General features: G+C 38.5%; 1 pseudogene; it reads right to left on the bottom strand.

Annotated features, from left to right (window-relative positions):
* Nucleotides 1-9,475: 9,475 nt before the first annotated feature.
* LOC149164629 (malate dehydrogenase, glyoxysomal pseudogene) lies at nt 9,476-10,324 on the bottom strand (annotated as a pseudogene).
* Nucleotides 10,325-11,867: the final 1,543 nt, after the last annotated feature.

The following is an 11,867-nucleotide window of genomic DNA, read 5'->3' as shown; positions in this document are numbered from 1 at the left end:
CTATCTACAAGCACATTAAATGAAAATATCTAACATGACTTAACAATATACACATCAACACCAACATATAAATTAAGTACATAAACATGAACAATAAAAATGTTGCCACTGCTATGAGTGTTTTATCAAATATTTGAGACCAATTATTTGAATTGTTTATATATATAAACAAGTTAAATAATTCCTCTCAAATATTTCATAAAACACTCATAGTAGTGGCAGCCTGGTTTGCAGGAGAAGACAATGGATGGTCAAGTATTGCCTCAAGTGTCAAAATCTAAGGTGGAGGGGGAGGTGGTTATTTTCTCTCTCATGAGAAACATGAGGCACATTCTCTAGCTCTAGCATGTGATCATTAAGCGAATCATGAGCCCTATGTGTACTACTAGAAGGATCACTGATACCGTGACCATGATCCCATGGGGTAGTATTACCAGATGCATAATCACAACCCCCATCATCATGATTTGATGGGGTAGCACTGCGTGAAGGCTAATTTGACATATCTGGCACTACATGCCCTATATCCCTCCTCACTTCCAGTAGCCCATTAGCTCGTATGATATGATGAATAATAGTCATCATCTTGTGTGATAGTCACTCAAGAGATCCAAGAACCTAGGATCTACACTTATGTCTTGAGCCCTCACAGGGTGGACTGCTTCTTCAACCAAAACTCTAGACAATTTTTCGCAATAGTCCATCCTAAATCTTAGACCAACCCTACGAGCCTGGATGTGCACAACCCTTGAGGATGTGCCTCACCCATATCCTCATTTTCTCTCTCTGATAGTGGAGGAGGCATGTACCTAAGGAATGTTTTGATGTCTACAGAATATATAGTACACAACATTAATTAGATAATTTCATTAAACAATTTAATAAAACAAGTTTGTGAACATGCTAGAATAAATTTTATTTTAATTAATTAAGACAATAAAATGAAACTAAATTAATTTAAAGAAAACACTAATATTACCTCTATCTTTTGTAGGTTCATCCCATGGGGGCTTCACTCAATGAACCTCTGACATATCACATGCATTCATGGCATACTAAACAATACCCCTAATTGGACTACATATTGGAAAATACCTATAAAAATCATATTATTTAACCCCCCACCAATATGAACCCAATACACCTCCCCAATTTAAAGAACCCCTAGTTTCACTAGTTATTGTAGGTATCCATTTTTTATACCCCTTTATACTTTTTCATTCACTTTTGAGCTCCATTTTTTATACTTGCTAATATTAAAACCCTTTACCACCTATATATCCCCCAATATATTAAATCAATTTTTCCTTATTATATATCCCCTAATATGAACCCACATGGTATGGTATTGCTCCAGTAGTGAAACCCTCGTGGTTCATCTAATGTGAAGATGATGTGGGGACACATTCTCCAATCCATTCCCGTGTATGGAAATGATAAAAAGATAAACATGTGGTCATCCTCATTGGCTAGCAATGCCAATGCCTAGGCAAAAATCCTGGTCTATTACTCTGGCAGGCCCTCTTGTGAATCATCTGGCCCCACATGAGCATTCGCACCTTAGTCATCAAAATAGGAGGTCAATGATAAAATATAGGCCTCATTTTTGGAAACCTCTCAAAAAATAAACAAAAAAGCTCTGAGGTGAAAGGGAATCTTTTCCTCCCATGTATCATCGCATGAAATCTATCTAAATAAATACAAAACTTCCTCAAAAAATGGCACACTATTTGATACATTGTGGCGTCTAAATCAAAGAATCAACATAATACAAACAAGGGAAACTAATGAGTTTCCCATCACTAGTATAGTGTGCAATAGTTGTCACAAATAATGAGAGGCGCCTAACCTCTTGTGTAGCAAAATAAGCGATCTGTAGTTTTCCACCATACACTTGAAAATCTACTAGAGGGTTTACATGAGTCCCAACATATCTTTGAGAGTAGACAAGTTAACTCTCTGTTATAACCCCACGGGGACATCAGGGGATTGGGGAAAATACTCCCTTCTCTTGGATAAGCTAGTGATAAAATATATATCCTCCTCATAGTGCCTATACCATCTCTCAGTACTGACACAAAAATCCTGCTCCTAGATACTCCACCAATGGATCTAATGTGCCAACAAGATAGAGTGCAACTTTAGGGATGTAGCCTCCCGATAGTACTAAAGAAGGCCTACATTCCTTAAAATTTCTTGGGTTGCTGTGCTAATAAAGAGAAGGTATAAATCCCTCTCCCTCTCTTGGGCATTCCATGGTCATAACACATTGTATTGGTTTGTGATTTTCTCCTACTCTTATTGTTGTTCCCTCTGTTGATATCTCTTCTATATGATTAACATATAAAATATGTCAAAGTCATATACAAAACATAATTTTTCTTATGTTCTTATAAATATGGAAACATAACTTTCAATTATAAAAAAAAATCTCCGATGAGCCCAAAAAATAGTAATGCACTAGCCTCAATGCGATATCAAAACATAACCACAATGGAGACAGTGCATCCATATGTATGATGAACCTCTTTGGTTCACACATATATATTTTCATCGTGGTGCATATCAAAATTATGCACCAATGCTTAGTCATAACCTTTTCTCACCGGTATAGAACATTTAGGTTATTGAACACGCCAAACTATATTTTTTAATATTATGTGTGTGTGTTGGGTCCCTATAATACTAGTGATTACCCCATTATTATTGTAGTTATACCCCTTATTTATATTTTTGTGCCCCTATTACCCCCATGTTGTTATTTCTGTGCCCCATAGAATCCCTCTATTGTTATTTTTGTGGCTTTATATTATTATTGTTAGGTCGGTTGGATTATATTGTGACTCCTTAGACTCCTATATATAGAAAGGAGGTTTTGTCATTTGTATCATCAAAGAATTGTTCATTTATGTAATGTAAAGGAGGTTTCCCCCTCGAAGAGGCTGAATTCTAAGGCATTGATCTATCTTTTCTATCTTTTCTTGAGCTGGTTTCATAACATTTGGTATCAAAGCTTTGGATTCTAGGGTTTCACTGCTCCAAACAGGTCATCGTGGCATTTTCGCTATAACTTTGTTTCTGTGAGGTTTCAAAAGTCACAAAGAAAACCCATTTGAGAAGGAATCGCACTGAACCTTGAGTCCAAATTTCAGAGCTTTTCATGCGATATTTGCGGAGATATGATCTGAGGAAGTTGGTCTTTTTGCAGACTCCTGAATTACATTCAAAACAGGTGACCTGGGGAAAATCGTCATAACCTTCTCTCTGGGGATCGGATTGAAATTTCGTAAGAAGGTACAAAAAGAATATGGAATTTAGTTTCTTGTATGTGTGTTTCAGATTCAAAGGTTGAAACAGTGACTCGTGGCACGTCGTACAAGTTTGCTCTACTGAACTAGTCTAAAAGCAAGTCACTGTGGGAGATTTCACATAACTCTTCCTTAGAGAATCCAATTTGGGTCAGACTTGTGGCATTGGAAAGAGGACACAAAAGGCTACTACAAGTCACAATTTCAGAATTGGATGATCCGAAATTACAGAGATACATCAGATTCAATATCAGGCTTCTATAAAGTGAAAAAAGGTGTGTAGTTTTTTAAAATTTTTGTGTAAGCTTGGTTTAACAGAATTCAAAGGGCATAGTAAAGCATTATTATCGGTAACTGATGCCCCGAGGAAAGAAAATGCAAACACCTAGTAAGGAACCTGAAAGCTCTAGCATGACTCATGAAGAAGAGGAAGAAATGCTACATGATATATCAAAATTACAAGAACAAGTGCAACAAATGTCACGCTCACAAAAGCTAACAGAAGCTAAGATAAATGGCGTGGAATCTAAGATAAATGGCATGGAATCTAAGATAAAGGGCATGGAAGATAAGATGGATGATTCAAACACATATTTGAAGAGAGACATGGCAGCTTTGAAGACAGACATGGACGAATTGAAGATAAATATGAATAAGTTGCTACAAGAAATGGGCACTAAGGATGAAAGGGTACTAAAGGAAACTCATGATGAGAACAAAAGAAATGTTAATCATGATTCCATAGATGCTAATGTTGGATTGAAGACTCACCATATTCCAAAAATCGATATGAGGAAGTTTGATGGCAAGGATCCTGCCACATGGATATTACAGATGGAGCAATTCTTCGATCTCAATAATGTGCAAAACACACAAAAGGTACGTATGGCAACTGTATATTTGGAACCAAATCAGTTTGTATGGTATCAATGGCTTTGCTCTCGTAAAAAATTTATCACTTGGGCAATTTTTACGGAAGAATTGATAGCACATTATGAAGATACAAAAAGCAACACTTTTTTTAGCCAATTGATAAGTCTCAAACAAAAGGGTTCAGTAATGGAGCACATTGAGGAGTTCCAAAAATTGAACATAAGGGTAAAAGATATTCCAGAGGAGCATAGGATTGATGTGTTCATAGGGTCTTTAAAGGATAATATCCAACATGATGTTCGCCTTTGGGAACCTGATTCATTAGAGAAGGCATTCAGGTTAGCAAGAAAAATGGAAAGAAAAATTATGGCAACCAGGAAGCATACCACTCACAACTATAAAGACGGAAGTGTGGTTGCCCCTAGTCTTCCACAACCTATAAGGTTGACACCACAACAATTGGAAGAAAAAAGAGCAAAAGGGCTTTGTTACAGTTGTGATAGCAAATACACTAAAGGTCATAAGTGTGCTGAGAAGAAATTATTCTACATAGATTGTGAAGAGGAAGAAGAAAAGGAGCAAGAAAGGTCAAAAGAAGAAGATATACTCCAGGAACAAAGCCTAGATGAAGAACAAATAAATCCAACCATATCTTGTAATGCATTGGCGGGAATTACCACTCCTCAAACCATCAAGATAGAAGGACAAATCAAGAAGAAAAAGGTAATAGTGTTGATTGATTCAGGAAGCACCCACAATTTTATTCATTGTAGGGTAGCAAAAGAATTGAATTGCTTCCTATATCCAGCACCAGAGTGTCAAGTGATGATTGCAAATGGAGGAACAATAAATTGCTCTGGAAGGTGCCATAATATCAAGCTATCCATGGGAGAATATGTATTGACTAGCCCAATGCTTTCCATTCCAATGGGAGGTGCTGATGTTGTACTAGGAGTCCAATGGCTACAATCCTTGGGTACAATAGCTTTTAATTTTCAAGAACTTTTCATCAAATTTTCTACGGAAGGAAAGGAAGTTGAATTAAGGGGTATTGCAGGGAAACCAGGAAAGATAATCAGCTCTAATGGTATGACAAAGCTTCTAAAAAAGGAGCAAAGAGGTGTAATTGCACAATTATGTTCGCTAGATGTTTCCACATCGGAATCATCTATTTCTCCAGATCTCCAAAAAGTCCTGGACAATCATTCCAAGGTATTTGAGACTCCAAAAGGTCTCCCACCTATGCGTGATCATGATCATGCTATTCATCTGATTCCAGGAAGTGTTCCTCCAAACATCAGGCCGTACAGATATCCCTATGTCCAAAAAAGTGAAATTGAACGTATGGTTGCAGAAATGCTAGAGGCTGGTATAATTCAACCAAGTCAAAGTTCTTTCTCTGCTCCAGTAGTATTGGTGCACAAGAAGGATGGATCATGGCGCATGTGTCCGGATTATAGGGAGCTCAACAAGCTCACTATTAAAGATAAGTTCCCCATTCCTGTCATTGATGAATTACTGGATGAATTGCATGGATCAATTTACTTCACCAAGTTGGATCTTCGTTCAGGATATCATCAAATCAGAATGAAGATTGAAGACATTCCGAAAACGGAATTTAGAACTCATGAGGGTCATTATGAATTTTTGGTCATGCCTTTTGGCCTTACCAATGCACCTTCAACATTTCAAGGTTTGATGAATTCAATTTTCAAACCATTCCTTAGAAAATTTGTGTTAGTATTTTTTGATGATATACTAATCTACAGCAAGTCTTGGAAGGATCATGTTGAACATGTTGACAGGGTGCTACAACTATTGGAGGAGAAACAATTATATGCAAAAAGATCCAAATGTTTCTTTGGAGTCCAAGAGGTGGAATATTTGGGTCATATTGTATCTCATGAAGGAGTTAAGGTAGACCCTAGCAAAATTAAAGCCATTAAGGAATGGAAAATCCCCACATCCATAAAGCATCTGCGAGGATTTCTTGGGTTGACAGGGTATTATCGCAAGTTTGTTAAGAATTATGGGAGAATAGCAGCACCTCTAACAACATTATTGAAGAAAGATGCATTTTCATGGACTCCGGAAGCAACAAAGGCCTTTGAACATCTTAAAGAGGCAATGTGCCAAGCACCGGTCTTAGCTACACCGGACTTCACAAAAACCTTTATTGTGGAATGTGATGCTTCAGGAAATGGAATTGGTGTTGTTCTAATGCAAGATGAAAGACCCATTGCTTTTGAAAGTCGTCCAATCAAGGGAAAGTTTTTAAGCAAAGCTATTTATGAGAAGGAAATGTTGGCAATACTCCATGCACTTAAGAAATGGCGACCCTACCTAATGGGAAGACACTTCAAGGTAAAAACGGATCATGATAGCCTTAAATACTTTTTAGAACAAAGATTATCCTCTGAAGAGCAACAAAAGTGGGTCACAAAGATGTTGGGTTATGACTTTGAAATCATCTACAAAAAAGGGAAGCAAAATGTGGTGGCAGATGCACTCTCAAGAAAGGATGAGGATGTGGAAGCATTGTTGTGTGCCATTTCTATTATCCAACCAGATTGGATAAACGAAGCAAGGGAGGAATGGAAGAATGACGAAGAAGTGTGGGCACTTATTCGAAAGCTACAACAAGATTCCAGTACGTCTGATACATTTAGCTGGCAAAATGATTCATTATGGTACAAAGATCGCTTATACCTCTGTAAGAATTCCCAGCTAAAACAAAAGATTCTTATGGAATTGCACACTTCTCCCTTAGGAGGGCACTCAGGATTTTTAAAAACTTACCACAGGGTTAAGAAGGAATTTTTTGGGATGGCCTTAAATCAGATATTCAAAAGTTTGTGGCGGAATGTTTGGTTTGCCAACAAAATAAAGTTGAAACAATTAAGACATCGGGTCTATTACAACCTTTATCCATTCCAAGCCAACTTTGGGAGGAGGTTTCAATGGATTTTATCACAGGTTTACCCAAGTCTGAGGGAAAGAGTGTCATCATGGTGGTAGTTGACAGACTTACCAAGTATGCACACTTTTGTGCATTATCACATCCATTTAAAGCCAGTACAGTTTCTACTGCATTTATGGAAACAATTCAAAAGCTACATGGAAACCCAAAGATTATTGTAAGTGACAGAGATCCCATTTTCACTGGAAATTTTTGGACAGAATTATTTTCTTGTCTTGGTACTCAGTTAGCTCATAGCTCATCTTATCATCCTCAATCTGATGGGAAAACTGAGATAGTAAACAAATGTTTGGAAGGATATCTTTGTTGCTTTGTATCTGATAAACAGACACAATGGGTCAAATGGTTGCCTCTGGCTGAATGGTGGTATAACACTTCCTTCCATACAGCAACAAAAATGACCCCATTTATGGCACTTTATGGGTATCAACCACCATCCATCACATCATATTTAAGAGAAAATTCTAAGGTTCAGGCAGTGGAACATCACATCGAACATCAACAACAAGTCCTCCAACTCTTAAAGGATAACCTCGTGTTGGCACAAAATAGAATGAAACAACAGGCAGATCAACATCGCAGTGAAAGAAGTTTTGATGTAGGTGATTGGGTATTCCTACGGCTACAACCATATAAGCAAATGTCCCTAAAGCAAGCTAAGAAGGATAATAAATTATCACCAAAGTATTATGGTTCGTACAAGGTGTTGCAAAAGATTGGTACTATGGCATACAAATTGGAGCTTCCTGCAGCTTCTCGATTGCACCCAGTTTTCCATGTTTCATGTTTAAAGAAGGTTATAGGCGACAAGCTCCCAGTTCAAACAATATTGCCAGAACTTGACGAGGAAGGAAAAATTATATTGGAACCAGAAGCAGTCACAGAAACAAGAACTCGACAGCTACGAAATCGATCAATTTCAGAGTATCTTATCAAGTGGAAGAACTTATCCGCTGAAGATTCCACATGGGAGGATGAGAATTTTATGCAGAAGTATCCAGAACTACTCAAGCATTGAGGACAACACTTTTTTGAAGGAGAGGGGCATGTTGGGTCCCTATAATGCTAGTGATTACCCCATTATTGTAGTTATACCCCTTATTTATATTGTTTTGCCCCTATTACCCCCATGTTGTTATTTTTGTGCCCCATAGAATCCCTCTATTGTTTTTTCCAGTGGAAAAATCGGTAACTTTTTATTTAAAAAATGAAAAGTTAAACTAGCAGATGCTTGAAGCATTTCCATAAGATGCCCATTGGGCTCAAGTGCTTTTGCACCCCACGCAACGTTACAAAGCTAACGTGCAAATGAAGAAGAAGAAAGGAAAAAAAGAGAAAAAAGGAGGAGGCAAGAAAAACTGAGTTTGGTCACACTTCAAGTTTTTCTTCCCTTTTTCTTTTCGACCTTGCGCCACTCTCCTTGGGTGGGCTCGAACGAAGCTATGACTAACTGTGTTTCAGCTTTCTGAGATCCTGCTTCCTTGTCTGAATCCGAGGTATCTGAGTGGTGATGTCGTTTGATCCCTCCCATGCTCTGATCCTCGTTTGCCTTCTCTGCCTTATTTGGATGACGCTGTAGAGCCTTGTTGTATGATGTAGTTTCCTTCTGTGTCTCCATTTCTTGGGATACCTCAGCATTTCCTGCGGGGGTATCTTCCTCTTTTGCTTCTGATTCTTCGTCTTCTGAGTTATGGGGAGAAAATTGCCATCCTTTCCTCTGCTTCCCTTTCTGCTTTCTTTTACTGTTTGCTTTCTTGGCTTCTGGACATGTGCTTTGCAGGTGCCATGTTTGCCTGCATCTGAAAGCTGTGTTTTCGTAGTATAGTGCTTGCAGCCAATTTTGTTGTTTGTAGATCAACCTTATGTTGTCTGGCAGCCCTTTACTTAGATCTACTTCCACACAAATGCGTGCAAAAGTGTAGACCCTTTCATCAATCCTCTCCAGATTTGTTTTGATGTATTTCCCTATGTTGTTCCCTCTGTTACCTTGTAGAATGTTCTTGTAGGAGAACCCTCCCTTGGATTGATGCTGAGATGCTATCTTTTTCCCCTTGTCTCCTCCTGAGAAGCTTGGTTGTCCCTGAGGCAGAGCTCCTCCTCTCAGCCTGAGGTTTAAAACAATGTTTTTTTATGGACTAATCTCGTAGCTTCCCAAAGTTCTACTGTCCTAGAGAGACCACCTACCACTGACCAAATGTTGGATCTGAACAAGATATCCGGTCAAAGCCCAAATTTGTTGTTTCAGCTGCATGATAGTGCTTCCTGCATGTACCCATACTATACAGGATTTCCCTTCAGGGGTTTTAATAAAAATCTAAAAACGAGTTGTTGTTACCTGAAGTCTGGGTTTTGGCAGAGTTCCTGATCTGCCTAAGCCGATGTCGTTGCTGATTGTCATGTGCTCTGGTTGTAGGCAATCTTCCAGATCTAACCTCTTATTGGGTCGAACTTCCATTTGCATGTCAAGATCTGCATCCCCTCTGCTCGATTGATGCATATTTCCACCGATCTGCTGCATGGGTTCTGGTTGTCTTCTAATATTGGTCAGATCGGATGGATCCTGCCCCGATCTACAGTATTTGTGCCGATCCATTGTAAGAGGGAGCATATCTGCAACATGCATATAGACATCGGCTCTTTTGAAAACCTCGGCTGCAGTTGGCACAGTGGAATTGACTGGATTGCTAATAATATTCACAATTGCATTGGGACAGCATTTGGCTACCCCTACGCACAGGGTGCGGACGATTCCCGCATTAATATTGAACAAATCATCCCTAGTCATCCTGGGTTTCCGTGGAATTCTTGCAGGGATGATCACTAGATCCATTCCCACCAACGCTACTTCCAGCTGCTCTTTGCCCACAAATCCATGCACAACGACGGTGGTGTCCATATGGCTGATATCTGCAGTGACGCCGGGGGTATTGACGACATCATAGAGGTGAAGGACTAAGACCAACAGATTCATTTCCATGAGCATGGAAAGGGGTTGTCTGATGCCGCCTGAGGCTCCGAGGACAGCCACCTTGAATCCAGACGCCCCGCCTTTCGATCTGCAATCGATGCGCCCGAGTACTCCTTCATTCTGCAACTGTGAATGCCCTGGATGGACGAGGTGGGCAGTAATTCGAGAGATTCGATCTCTGGTCCTGTGATCCATGGCGTCCTCCTTCTTCCCTAAGTTGATGAGTTGCACAATCTCAAGACTAGGACATAATTGGAGAGAAGCTAAAAGAAATAAGATTTTTCAGAATCCCTCTATTGTTATTTTTGTGGCTTTATATTATTATTGTTAGGTCGGCTGGATTATATTGTGACTCCTTAGACTCCTATATATAGAAAGGAGGTTTTGTCATTTGTATCATCAAAGAATTGTTCATTTATGTAATGTAAAGTAGGTTGCCCCCTCGAAGAGGCTGAATTCTAAGACGTTGATCTATCTTTTCTATCTTTTCTTGAGCTGTTTTCATAACAGTGTGGTGCATTTGGTAAATATAAATTCACCAAAAGTAACCTAAAGATATACACATAGATCCACAATTTATAGATTTTCCCAATGCGCTTCCATTTATGAAACACATCAACAAAAAAAAAACCATGTGTTAGGTTCACACACTGAACTGCAGTGCACCCTGTAATTTACACGGTGCACCGCTATCAGTGCGAGCCAAAGCTGTCGATCTAACCTCGTAAGAAAAATATAATTTCAAAAAAAATGTATTTTTTTACCTAATTTTCAATTCTAATTTTATAAAAAGTTAAATTAGGAGGAAACATAGACATTACCTAGACATTTGGTCATTAGGGAGGCACTATTGACATGTAATTGAGAAGAAAAAATCATCACTGTTTGAGAAAATTGGAAATTCATGCACTGAGCATGGTATGGAAGGATGGTGAGAAAGAGAAGCACCAACGTCTGGGAACTTGCCAGAGGCAAGAGTGGCACTGGAGATTCAGAGTTCTACAACACTATAGATGGTAAAAATTAAATTTACGACCGATAATATTTTTTTTATTTAACACTCTTTTGGTGCATTATTATAACTGCACCGATGCATAAAATATCCAAGAGCATCGATTTAAAAAAAAAATTGTTTAGCAGTGCTCTTGTTAATATGCACCAAGACGTCCAAATACATATACCACACTAGTTCTTTGTCGTACTACAGCACCACATTTTTTAAAAATTAAGAATTTCCTAATGGTGCTCTTTCGTAGATGCACCAAAGCATTTTAATACATGAACATCACTAGTTCTTTGTAATAAGATAGCATCATTTTTTTTAAATTAAAAACCCTATAGCGGTGCTCTTGTTACGACAGACTAGGGGGTTTTAAATAATTGACAACACTAGTGCTCCATGGGAATGTAGCACCAAATTTAAAAACCCCCTAGTGCTCTTTCAAAGAGAGACCAAGGCATTTTAATACACTAACAACACCAATGCTTCGTTGGGATATAGCACTAAATCTTTTTGAAAACTAAAAACTTATAGTGGTGCTCTTTTTAAGAATGCAACGAGGCGTTTTCCTACAAGAAGGACACCAGTGATGAGGGTGGATATAGCACCGACAATTTTTGAAATTTAACCTTTATCCAGTGTTATCAATTATTGTAAGCACTGCTGCATGGTATATTATTCATGCACTGCGACATTATAGTATTGGTTTAGCACCAAGTTTTCATCATAGTGTAGCAC

The sequence above is a fragment of the Pinus tabuliformis genome, chromosome 5_1 (assembly GCF_031772625.1).
Source record: "Pinus tabuliformis cultivar Carrire ecotype Pingquan chromosome 5_1, CPIR1, whole genome shotgun sequence".
In the NCBI taxonomy this organism is placed as follows: Eukaryota; Viridiplantae; Streptophyta; class Pinopsida; order Pinales; family Pinaceae; genus Pinus; species Pinus tabuliformis.
This window is presented reverse-complemented; position numbering and strand designations above follow the sequence as displayed.